We start from the raw sequence: 13,865 nt of genomic DNA, 5'->3' as shown, positions 1-13,865 counted from the left end.
GATATAAATTTAGAAAAATTAGAATCCTGCTGAGAAAATTATGAGTGATATCTTGAGTAGACTTTATAAAAAATAGACTCCATTTATGTTGTTTATATTATGGATAATGGATTAGTGTGATTGTAGTATTTAGTGATGCTGAGGAATAATGCTGAGGTTGGCAAATTTTTTTCCATAAAGAACCGGATAGTAAATATTTTAGGTTTTGCAGGCCATGAGGCAAAATTGAGGATATTATACAGCATATAACAAATTATAGAAAATCTAACAAGATGGAAAGCAAACTGCTTTATAAATAAAATTCAAAATATAATGATTGAGAACATTTAAGAAAATACATGTCTACTAGAATGTTCACTCTCTCTTTTTTGTTTTCTTTTGGGATAACATTTCACTTAAAAAGGGTTCAAAGTATTCTCTGACATCAAAACGTCTGCAAATGTTTATTTGTAAGAATTCTTCTTAGCTTGTGGGTGCTACCACAATGGCAGCAAGTTGGCTTCGGTCTGTAGGCATTAGTTTATTGACTTCTACAGTAATGGGCTTTAAAGCTGTCATGATCTGACTTTTTATTAAAGAAAATGAAGTGTGACTTTCAACTGTGGGTTTTACGAAATAAAGCAACCACAACTCATCAAGGTTTTTTTTTTTTTTTAATAAACTTCATGTTAATAAAATTAAATCAATGAATATACTTTAAAATGTTACCTTGTGGAAGAAACAATCCATTGCTTTTATTTCAGAATTAATACTTCTAATGAGTCATTACAATGATTTTAATACCGTGCCCCACAGACAATAATAGCCAGAATAAGGAAAGAAACCATTACCCAAATTTCTATTAAAACAAATTGATCTAATTCTTGACCTCTGATATTGCTTGTAATGTTCTCTACTTGAGATCTGAGATTGGGACACTGCTCAGTTAGATCCACTTTAGATGATAAATTGTAAATACTAAAAAGTCAAGATAAATACCATTTTCTTAAAAGTTGTTGATTGTTTTCGTATATTGTTATTCCTTATTTTGTCTAAAGTTCTAGAAAATAATGAGATAAATCTTCATAAAACCAAGAAATCAAGAGGGTTTAACATGATAAAGAAGCAAGAAGCCAGAACTACATCTGAGGACACTGACCATTGCTAGTAAAACAACAAAGGGCAGTAAAATTCTTGGGAGGAACTGAATCCTGGGATGATCACTGACTTTACAGGAGTTAACTGTGAAAGAACTTGAGAGAAAGTGTCTCTCTTTAGGGATGTTCAAGTTAGAATTTCCAACAAAGGATACTTGGAAGATAACTGAACAGCTAATCATCAATAAAGCAGATAAAAGTAATAGGATTTAATATAGACTACATATTCTGAATGAAGACAACAGCTAGAAAACAAAATAACTTACAAAGAGTTCCATCGGAGGATCTTAAGCTGCTTTTTAGATTAATATTATTTTACTCTTAAGTCAAATTTAATAACCAATTTGCCTTGTGCCAGCCAACAACCATTGTTGGATGCCCGATCCATTTCTTTTGGGGGCTGCTGAATCCATTTGTTAAACATTCATTGGCTATATTCTTCCTTAAAGTATTATGAAAATGAATTAAAATTATTCTGATTGTTATAGCTTGACATGAGTGCTAATACTTAAAAGTGAACCAAAGATAAAAGGTTAGGGGAAATCCTTAAGCAGATATTAAAGATTTCTGCTTAAAATCTAAAAAAAAAATTCCATTTATAAACAACTTCATGCTTCAAGAATTATGAAACATCTGACTATCAAGAAGATTTTGAGTTTCTCCTTTGTATATTTCAAAGAAAAATAGTCTATTTTTCTGAGTTCAAGTAAAATTCTGCTAGAGTAGAGATTTGACCCGATGCACTCTTCTGTTTGGTGATCCTTTGATAAATATGACCCTCAATGGTATTTACATGTAGGAGACAGGATAGCACTAAGAGGCAAGGGATTTAAAGCTCCCATGTCAGAATCTTTCTAACTACTTCTCTTAGTCTACTAGTAACAAAGACAAATAGGAACATTTCTCACTCTTATCTGTGGTTTAGTGTCTGGTGGCTGAAGAGAGATCTGGATTTGGAATTCATATGTTATACAAAATGTTTCCACTTTGGGGACTTGGGGTTCTCAACTCAAAGCTACTTACTCCCTGAGGAGAATGTGTAGGTTATAAGCGTTTCCTGTCCCATTTGCTGGCAACGTCAGCTGGTTTGCTCGCCTACTAACACTTGGGATGGAGCGACTTCCACTCCTGATGTTCTAGAGGCACTGATGTCTTTGCACTGCCATGCTGGGAATACCAGTTGCCCTGTTTACCTGCAGCTACCCCCAACATTAGTAGATAAGAGATGATCTGAAAGGTCCACTATTATCCATAGCTTTCCAGAGGCTGAAGGCATCTATTACTGTGGAGAATCTCTTTTTTCTGAGGAATTCTATGCTGCCAAGGAATGCTACTCAGGGAGCACCAAGATACACTCTATTGCTTTTTAATTCTTTGGAGATTATATCCCTCCCATTATTTTACTGGACTACCTAGGTTCATGACACTTTAATGCCATGAGTTTTAAACTGGGGGATTTCCACCTAAAATATAATTTTCATCCTAGAAATTAATGCGTAAGATAAATTTTATGTATTTGTGCACATGTAAACCTCTCCTCCTCCAAATGATTTGAGGCAGCCATTTGTGAACACTGACCTTGCCAATGACTTTGTTAAAATCTGTTATCACACTAACTTTAAAAACTAGAGATAACTGACCACAACTCTCAAAGTGTTTGGTCTCTTGAGTTTAGAAAACTATGTTTCAACTAGACTCTATACATAAGAAGAAAAATCTAGGTGATGGATACTTGGGGTGTTTGTTTATATATAATATTTTTGATCATTCTTGTGTGTTTTGACTATCTCATAAATTTTAGTAACAATAAAGAGCTATACGTCATTTACCATATTGGTAAAAAGACATCAATGATAGCCAGTTTGGGCCAGCTTGGGCAAATGTGTGAGGGAGTTGTAATGCTCATGAACGTTTTTGTAGGCATACAAATTGGTTCAAACTTTCTGAATAGCAATTTAACGAAATGTTCATAGGTCATATTTGGAATCTGAAAGATAATACAGCTTTTGAAAGTTAACGTGGTCTTCGTACCATGAAATAGGGAAATATTTTTCTTGAGATACAGAAAATAGTAAATTTTTTTTTTTTTAAACCGCAATTACTTTTTTTTTTTAATTGGGGAAGGGGAACAGGACTTTAACTGGGGAATAGTGTGCACTTCAGGACTTTTTTCCAAGTCAACTTGTTGTCCTTTCAGTCTTAGTTGTGGAGGGCGCATCTCAGCTCCAGGTCCAGTTGCCATTTCCAGTTGCAGGGGACACAGCCCACCATCCCTTGCGGGACTCGAGGAATTTAACTGGCAACCTTGTGGTTGAGAGCCCACTGGCCCATGTGAGAATCGAACTGGCAGCCTTTGGAGTTAGGAGCATGGAGCTCTTAACCGCCTGAGCCACCGGGCCGGCTCCGAAAACATTAATCTTAAAAGACAAGAAAAGGAATACATTGTTTTTCAAAAGATACCATTAAGAGAGTAAAAAGGGAATCCATAGTATAGAAGATCATATTGCAACACACATATCTGACAAAGGGCTCACATCTAAACTAGTGAAAGAACTCTAACCAATTAATTAAAAACTATGACAGATAATCCTATAGGAGACAAACAGGCATTTTACAAAAGCAGATGTCCAAAGGACTAGAAAACATGATAAGAGGACTACAAATTAGAAATACAATGAGAAAGCACTGTGTACTCACTAGGATGGCAAATATTAAAAAGACTAATAACACAAAATGTTGGTGAGGTTACGGAGCAAATGGAATTCTAATATACTGCTGGTAGGAGTGCAAATTATTTTAACCACTTAAAGAAAACCAGCAATTCTATTCAATAAAAAATGCACACATAGTTGAACCAAAGATCATACAAGAATGTTCATAGCATCATTGTTTGCAATAGCCATAGAACACCCAAATGTCCATCATAGAATGAATAGATAAATTGTAGTACATCCACACAGTGGAATACTCTTCAGAAAAAATTTTTAAAAATTTTAAAAAAGAGAAACCCAAACTATACAGAATCATGAATTAATTTTATAACCTTACCATTGTGAAAGAAGCCAACCTTTTTTACATATTCTTTTATAACAACAGAATATATAAAAATAAGTATCAAATATTGTCCTATACTATATAGAGTTCAAAAATAAGCAGAAGTCATTGTCTGTGGTATTAATTGGGAGAGTGGTGGTAACTTTTAGGAAAGGGGGAAGGAACAGTGACCGGGAAGGGTACAGAGCTGAGGGAGGACTTCTGCAGTCTTCATAATTTATTTCTTGACCTGAACAGCAGTTACACTGGTGAGATAACTTTGAAAAAATTCATTAATCTGCATATTCTATGTGTGTCTTTTTCCGTATATTAAGTCATCAATAAGAAGGCAAGAAAAAAAAAGAAGGCATTCATCCCAATATTATTTCATTTATTCAAAGGTATCTCTGAGTAGATATATTTCTTCCCACTTCTCCATTCGCTCTGCTACCATCTTCTAATAAGTTTTGGTCATGTCAGACCTGTATTATTTAACGTTTTCTCTCACGACCATTTCTGCATTACTGCATTTCTCTGTTTCCTCAGAGTGCAGAATATAACTCTGATAGCATCAAAAAGTTGTTTTGGGTGGGAGTTTTAATAATTATGTCTTCTTTAAGTAAAATTTTATTCTATTTTCAAAAATTATCTCTCCTTCATCACCTATTTCTGTTGTTTATTTGAAAGAAGGACCTCCCAGAGTTTTCTTCCATATCTTTCAATTGTTTTCCCCCATATTTTCCAAACTGCTATATATTCTGGGACAAACCCTTGAGCGGTAGGAAGTTATCAGATTATTAATTTACTCTGTGTTTTGAACTATATTATATGCCTGCAAACATCATTTTCATCTCAGGTACATATACTTGATTGCAGGATTCCAAGATTTTTCTCAATGAATTTATCAATGTCTTTGGCAACATCTGGATTTTCACTAAATTTTTAACATTTTTACTCAAATATATTATTTAAACATAGTGAAAGAAAAAAGGAAAAATAATGAAGACAATGCTCCTGGAAGAGTTTGAGAAGGACTTTAAACTCTCTCTCTTCCAATCTTATATACTATAGACATAAAGTAGTTAAATTTGATTTTTGAAAAGTTAAGGTCAAGGTCTGAATATAGCATTTAAAAAACACTTATTTAAGGATGATGTTATTAAGGCATAACCTGCTTTAAACATGTCATTTCTTTATGAATGCCTTTAAATCAGCTTGCTTATAGAGAATTTTGGTTTTATGTTTGGCTTTTAACATTTTTTTTGGGTTTTGTTTCAATGAACATATTTGTGGGACAACAGCCAAGAAAATGTGCCATTTGGGGAAGGAGGGAGAAACATTTTGTTTCCTTTTTTCCCTGGGGATATTTTTGTTTACAGAGTGAACACGGGTTGCCATCAAACTTCTGAACAGTAGAGGTGACTTTGTCAGCATCACTTTGTTCTTAAAGTCAGTAGCTTCCCAAACCAGTGCAGTTGCCGGTTGACCTCTTTAGTTACTGGTACATTTAGACACTTGAACAAAAGCCTACTGTTCATCTTAAAGGCTATCATTTCGTTTTGATGTATTGTTCATCCAAGGTAAATTTATTTACAAGTAAGGGTTAATGGTGTAAAGTTATTCCACCATCGAATTGCTTTAACAGCACTGAGAAATTCTTTTCACAGTCACTAATTAAAAACTAAATGCAGCACCAGAATACAGGATTTGCTGTGCTTCAGCACTAGGAAACTATTGCTATTACAATTCCACTGAAAGTAAGTTATAACATGAGAAATTTCTACTCTTAAATTTTTCACTTAAAATTTCATAGCTAATAGCTTGAAAAAAAGTACCTATCTTTTTATATGATCCTTCAGTAACAGACTTATAATACAGGTGTATCACTGACTGTGGAGAGGCCATGTAGCATCCTCACAGAACCCGTGTCCTTAGGTGTATCCCACCAACTGCCTACTTACGTAAACGTGGCCTAGTTAATTTCTAGGTACCTCAGTTTCCCCATTTGTGAAAAGGGGATGACGACAGTACCTAATTCATAGGGTTGTTATGAGGATGAAATAAGCTAATCCAGTGTCTGGCATATAGTAAATATTAAATAAAATTTAGCTAATTTCTTACTCGTAATAGTGTGGAGACAACAGAGAATGTCTGAAGATGCTAAATTACTGGAGATATATGTGTATCATATAAAGTTAGAAGTCATCTTCCAAAAACCCTATTAATAGAAATTGATAACTGTAGGAGTAAGGGGAATGAGAGGGGAAAATAGATGATTGTTTTTCCTTAAACCCAATAAAAATAGGATGAAGAATACAATAAAGATAAGTGCATGAGTTAGTTAAATACAGAACCACTTCTTCCTCTCACTGTGCCTTCGAACCTTGTTATTTGTTATTCTCAGTGCTTTGTAGCAGTTCCCTTTATCACTTCAAACATTTCCTATGCCCTTCCTATCTCCCAAAGACTGAACATAGATGCATAATCTCATGAAGCTGGGGAACCTGGAAACCCCAAAGAGAGAAATAAAGGAACAAACTTCTATACTTTTTCTTACCTTTGTAATTTTGCAGTGGGTTAACTGTAAAAAATTTTCAGCTTAACCTTCCAGCTCCATAAGATGATATTTAGACCTAATCTTTTTACCATTTACCCCAATACTAAAATTTTGTTTTATTTAACCTTATCATTGACTCACTTGCATAGCAGCCCTTCGGCTACATCTTCCCTAATTCGCTGAATACTACTGATAATGATTAGTTTCTTTTGCTTCTAATGTTTACTCATATTGCAAAAAGGTTAAATTTTTTTGTGTGTGTTGAGCGCAATGCCCGTCTCCTGAGCCTGTGTTGCTTTTCCTGAAATTTTTGGTGGTTCTTGGTTATCAGTTTATGTTTAGGAATAAGCATGCAGATTCCTGATTATTACTAGCTGTAACAGATGTCTTCAGTGCACGTAACAATATTTTCTTTCTTGATTCCCTATCTTTTGGATGCGATCACCCCTTTTGTGAGGCCACCTCTGTCCCCATTTCTGGCACCCAATCCCTCTCTGAGAATCTCTCCATCAGAGTTAGTCACATGTTTGTGGCTTTGGCCTGTGTTTAGATGGCAGATTTGGCTGCTTTGAGAGCAAGGTGCTGATGGAATTGTTCTACCACTTATAATTAAATCACTAGCCAGCTAGACATTGTCTTTCCCAGTTTACCACTACCTCTAACCTTTGGTTTACAAATGTCATGCTGTATGCTTTAAATACTATTGAAATTCCCAGATAAATTAAAGAAGCAATTAAAAAAAAAAAACAACACTTAGTATGAGGTCTACACCTTGTGGATGAAGTAGAAGTCTCCATACTGCAGAAATCTCAATTCTCCCCTAAATAGTTTATATATTTCATTTTTCCCTGATCTGCATTGCAGTATTATTTTTAGTTAAAATGGACCACAGATTCTAAAATTTTCATGGAAATGTAAAGGTCTAAGAAGAGGTGAGATAGTTTTGAAGAACAAAGTTGGAGGATTTATTCTACTGGATATCAAGACGCACTTAAAAGCTACTATAACTCAGATAGTGTGGTACTAGAACCAAGACAGACAAATCAACCAACAGAGAACAACAAAGAATTTGGAAACAAATTATATAAATATTTAATTTATGAGAAGGCTTAAATTCCAAGTGCAAATGCCCTATTAAATGTCCTAAATTTCCATATAAGGAAGCTGCCTTAATCATTCAAATCTTGTCTTCTGGTTACACCTTTGTTTTGTACTGCAGTTTCAGATGTTGCAAGTTTTGAAGCATCGTACATTTTAATTCTTGCTTGTAGTTATGATCTAGCTACTTTATAAAAGCTTTCTAAAATTGACTTTCTGAAATCAAGTATTATCTCACTACCCCAAAAGTCCTGACTAAAATCTCCAGAGAAGGTTCTATTAATAATCCTGAGAGTCACTGAACTGAGAACCAGGAGACATAGGCTCTGGTCCCATCTCTGCGGCCAACCGGCAGACTTTGGTCTCTAACTTTTTCATACTTTAGCTTTCTGGTCTATGAAATGAGATAGGTGAGTTGATCCAGGGGTCTTAAGTCCATGTTTTCTTAGAGGGATAGAGTACTTTGAATAATTTTAGACTGAGGATATACTATCTAGTTTAATTCTCTAAGTAAACATCAAAACTTACCCTTCCCTGGACCACTTCACTCCTCAGTTATCTGCCTGACCTCTGACAAAATGATCCTCCTGGTGATAAAGGCACGATACTAAGACTCTGTCTTATTTATTTAAACTCTCTTACAACGTAGGAAACTCTCATTTGTTCATCTTCACTATAACATCAAAACTTCCATGCACGGGGGTGAAACTAGGGTAACACATATGTGAAAAATGATAATGAGCTCATTTCCTCATTGTGAAAAGGGAGGGACTGTCTGTCACACCTCGACAGAAACATACATGGGACAGTCTGTCCTTGTCCATGGAAGCAGCTGCCTTTTATTTGGCTAAGGCAGATAAGGTGGCTGGAAGAGTCTTCATGGAATAAAAGTACAATTCCCGGAACAGTCCACAGAGTTTATCTTTCCTGCAAAAAACCCTCCATCTTAATCCTTTAATACAAATCGAATACACCGTGGTCAGTAGATTATATGTAAGCTCTTTGAGGGTAGGACCTATTCTTTAGTTGTCTTAGTATCTCAATGACATAAGATAGTATCACACATAAGACACACTTAATACAGGCTTGTAGGTTGACTTACATTAATTTTTCCTGCCCCCCTTTTCTGCCACTATTTTGAAGTCCTCTGTGGCATCATACTCTCTCTGGCTTCTAGGCCTTAAAACACTATTTATTGCCTCTGGCAGGCAGCGTTTTTCGCCTTCTTTCTCCTCTCTTCACCGGGTAAATCCCTAGACACCTGGAATCCAAAATAATGTAGGTTAGGTGCATTCCTTTGTCTCTCATATCTATTTTGCATAATTATGGGGATAGATTCAAATCCTGTGAGTGCAGCAAATAAGTCTATTTCATTCTCTGGGATATGGTGATAAGAGATAAACGAAGACATAAAATTATTTATCAAGAAGTATAAATCAAAGTTAAGTCTTAAAAAAATCATTTGAACCTAGTTACAAAGTGATTGCTAAAAAATTAAACTGAAGAATCCTCATAGATCATAATCCTTAATATTGAGGACTTTTTCTTTTTTTTTTTTCCTATGGATTGCTGCAAGTAGGTAGAAACAAAACGTCATTCGTTCAAGCAAGTATACCTCCTGTACTTCCTTAGGGGTCAGTAAAAGATATTAGAAAATATAAATTAATGGTTATTAAGGAGCACTTAAGCATGGCAAATTATAGTGTCAGATGATTTCAATGTACAATAGCTATATTCACATTCAGAATGTATTGACTTCAAAGATTATAACACACAAATGCTATCTGGTAATATTTGTTATTCTGTAAAATCTAGGGAAATAGAGTTGAAAAGGACAGGAGGAGCATATTTCAAAAAATTAATGCAAGGCATATGCATTCTCCATAAACTATTTACATTAAGAGGCGATTCAGTCTTCATTGTAGTATTACTTAAGCTCAATTGTGAAATTTCAGATTCCTAAATTTAGATTTGTAAATTCCTCTGGCAGAATTTATCTTCTTTGGAGGTTATTAAATCAATTAACCTTGCAAAGCAAAGGTTAAAAGGACCTTTGTAGGCTACATTCTCACAGCATGAAAGAGAAGAGGCAGAAGCCTGAGTGAACTGCTGGTAGGGTTCAAGGAAAGGCTTGGACGAGCAGATGATCAGCTCTGTTCTTGCTAAAATTTGGCAAAGAAATACACTGTGGTTTCTTCAGATGACAGCATCATAATTCATTTAGCTCTCCCCTACCTTTTCACAAAAAGGCCAAAACCCCACAGGAAATGTGAGCACTGACATTTTCTACCCAGGATCAAAAACTGACTGCTTTGCCAGAAATTGAAAACAATATAGCTAAAACAGTAAATACACAGTGATGTGTTGAAAGAAATAGGCTGCTGGACTGGCCAGTGACACAATCCATCATTCCCATTTTAACTTCTGATGGATAGAAAGGTAAAAAAAAAAAAAAAATGTATATATATACACATACACACACACACATATATGTATATGTGTATATATATATGTATATATATGTGTGTGTATACATATATATATGTATATATATATAGTGGATTGGCAGACTTCCATGCAAATATATTGAAAACCAAATAATGTTAAAGAATCCCTTTGCATTAATTTACAGATTATGTTCCAAAGATTTACACTAAACACCGTGCCTTTAACGGCAAGTTTGATTATACATTTCTAGCTGATTTCCAGGCAGTTAAAAGCTAGCTTAAGGGCCATCTCGAAAGGCATGATTTCTTTTCTTTCCACAAAATGCTAAAGCGTCTTTATCATTCTGTATTCAGTCATGAACTCAGCTGCACAAGCCAAACGTAAAGATTTTATGGGGCAATCTATCATTTGAATTCGTGAACAAGAATACAAGCCTACTCATGCAGACACCAAGGGTGATTTCCATTTTTATGAATGAAAAAGAACCTTGCATAAACATGCTTTATTTAAAGTTTTAAATGAAGAAAGATGCAAAACAAAATGAGAGCATTTTGTTTTCTATGTCAATATCTTGTAAGAGGGGCAAAGTAAGGAATCTGGCTCACATGATTCCCAAGACAGCAGTATCTCCTTTGCATTAAGTACATAAATGAGATTTATGGCCACTGACCTAATCTTAGATGCCAAAATGTACAGCAGGAACAGCTTTCTGAAAAACTTAATTTAAAATGATGGTGTTAACAAAAGCTCTTTAGGAAGCAGATAACACACCCGGCACACATACACACATGCATCTAAGAGATATGACTATACAAAGGAGCCATGATTATTTACATAAAGCTTAGAATATATTTCAGAGATAATTCAAAGCTACAGGTTTTACTTTTTCTCCCTACCATCTTGATATTTATGAATTTCTAAATAAATACATATCATCAGATAGTTGATTTTCATTACTAAAAGTCATTTAATACCAGATATTCATAGATTAAGGTTTTGGGGAAGATTAGACTAAAGAAAAATAAATGAACCTACTCATTCTTTTTATGAATTTTAGAAGCAGTTTCTTTACTAAGTACTAACTAAATTAGCACCTTGGAGAGAGGAGAAGGCTTGAGCAAAGGCACATACAACACTTTCTCCTCTGAATGAGAAAAGGGGGCTGTGATTCTGCTAATTCACTGGTAACCACTTGGAGATTTTCCTGAGCCCACTGATTTTTGACCTTAAAAAGAAAGTCCAAAAAAAAAAAAAGAAAGAAAGAAAGAAAACAGTAAATGAAACGTACAATGACAGATGTCAAATCAACACTTTCCTTAAATAGTCCCATGAAACAGAATTCCTGGAAAAAATAACATCCTGCAGAATAAAATGTCAAGTTAAAGAAACACATTCTTTCCCTTATTATCGAGTTTTAACAAGTGAACTATGCATACGTAGTAAGAGGAGATAAACATACAGTAACAAATGTTTTTTCAAATGATGTCAAAAGTTTTTACTTTTAAATATAGATTTGAAGTGCTAAAACGTACATTTCAGGTATACAGAAATATTACATCCCTGAAACAGATAAATCACGCTACTATGTAACATGTACATTGAGCTATTTTTTAAAAAGTACCATTAAAAATGTGAAATTAAAATGCAGGGTTGAATAGAGCACTAGGCTCTGTACATAATCTGAACATTCGATCCTAAATTCCTGCCTTAGTTCAGGTTGTCCCCAAAGAGGATCTAGAATAAGAACTTAGATGTGGGTAACTTATTTGGGAGGCGAATGCAGGAAGCAGTATGAGGAGGCATGGGGAGGAAGACAGGGAAGGAAAAGCCAGGATGGCTTCTGAGTGGGTTAATGATCTGGACGACCAAGGGTCAATTCTGCTGAGGATTCCCTGAGGAACTCTGTAGGATGACCCTCAGAATTGCTCATCTGACGGATGTCAGGCTGGTGCCTTTATTCACAAGATCTTGTCTCCCATTAATTGAGGGTTGCTGCAAGTGGCAAGAACTCCGTCAGCCTGCAGGCTTCCCTGGCACAAGAGCTGATGCAGCTCCCTTGGCTTCAGAGAAGGCCCCAAGGCAGAAGAGTGAAGTGTGGAACCTCAGTTGCTGGTGGAACCTTGTCAGTGCGCCCAGAATTGTTGGTCACTGCTGGAGCTGAGACTAGAGCTGGGACAACAGCATGTGATGAGAGCACCAAAATCCTGTGCCTCACATGCCAGCTCACCCACCAACGTTATCACTCCATTACTTGGAATCATCTCACAGGACGGAGATCAATAGGACTCTTGCTAAATCTAAAGTTTTTGCATTTGAAAATATATTATTATTCGTAAATTAAAAAAAACCTGAAAACAATCTAATTTATAAAAATAATTTATGTGTTCATATAACCAATCCAATTTCCTTTCCAATTAATATTTTTTTTTTGGTGTGTGTGCACTTTTAGAAGAAATTAATGTTTAAACTAGGAAAGAAAGGATAAATGTGAAGTTTAAAGAAAAAGGGAAGGAACTGATGATTTCAAGAGAGAAAGAAAAAATATCACCTAAGCAGGTTTTTTTCTAAATAGGTATTAATGACAACTAATTCTCATATTGTATCTGTACTACAAAGTTATTTAAATGAAAAAATAATGTAATTTGATCAGTTTTAAACTTTTTTTATTTCAATAAAAAACAATCTGGTTTGGATTAATTTCACATTTTTCAACTGGTTGTTTTGTCATCATGAACAAACACATTGTCTTAATTGTATTTTTTAAAAGGCCATATATCATTGTGGTTAAAATTACTCAGGCCTTGGGGTCACATGCCTGTTTGAATTCCCACTCTACAACTTACCAGCTGTGCAAAATGGTGAAAATACTGTCAGTAATTGATACTTTAGGATTAAATTATACCGGGGGTGCCAAAAACATGTAAACATGTGACTTGCATTCATCTTTTGCTATCGGTATATATTGAGTATTACAATTTTAATACAGTTTTTTCCTTCCTTAAAATGTGTGTGTGTTTTTTTGGCATCCTCTGTATAATACCTCGGAAGCCCTCAGAAAAGTGTCCACCTTATAATAACGGCTCAGTAACACTGGTAATCATTATTATTATTAATATTCTGCAAAGATTCCAAACAGCAAATTTGTAATTATGTGTGTATTCATGTGCAATTAGACGACAAAGCAATAGAGAAGAAAAAGAGTATATAAATTGAGTAAAATATAAACTCACTGTTTTGTAAAAGAGAGTCGATGCTTTCCAGATGGGAGGTGAAGTTGACTTTTGGTCTTCTTCCTCCGTTACAGCAGGTTGTTATCCTCAGCACAGTTCGCCTCACATGAGCAGTTAGCCATAAACAGCTTGTCTGAGGATGCCAAATGCTAAGAAAAAAGATTAGTGAGCAGAATAAGAAATGATGATTCAGGAAGATAAAAAAAAAAAAGTGCTGAAATTGGATAGTAAGGGCAATTTACATTTCCTCTAGGTAAAACTACAATGAAATGCCAAAAGTTTATCCATTAATAGGAAAAGGCAATATCTGAGAACGGCGAACCATTTGATATTGGTGATACAATGTGGTGAATGAGCAAAAGT

The 13,865-nt window shown here is 34.9% G+C and overlaps 1 long non-coding RNA gene across 1 annotated transcript in view; it reads right to left on the bottom strand.

Annotated features, from left to right (window-relative positions):
* LOC117023880 (uncharacterized) overlaps positions 1 to 13,657 on the bottom strand; it is a 179,879-nt gene extending 166,222 nt beyond the window's left edge. Inside the window, exon 1 of the long non-coding RNA XR_004423272.1 lies at positions 13,503 to 13,657. This is a non-coding gene — a long non-coding RNA (uncharacterized LOC117023880). The remainder of the gene's footprint in view (positions 1 to 13,502) is intronic.
* Between the last annotated feature and the right edge of the window lie 208 nt (positions 13,658 to 13,865).

The sequence above is a fragment of the Rhinolophus ferrumequinum genome, chromosome 6, assembly GCF_004115265.2.
Source record: "Rhinolophus ferrumequinum isolate MPI-CBG mRhiFer1 chromosome 6, mRhiFer1_v1.p, whole genome shotgun sequence".
NCBI classification, from domain to species: Eukaryota; Metazoa; Chordata; class Mammalia; order Chiroptera; family Rhinolophidae; genus Rhinolophus; species Rhinolophus ferrumequinum.
The sequence above is the reverse complement of the archived record's forward strand: the minus strand, read 5'-3'. Positions and strand labels throughout refer to the sequence as shown.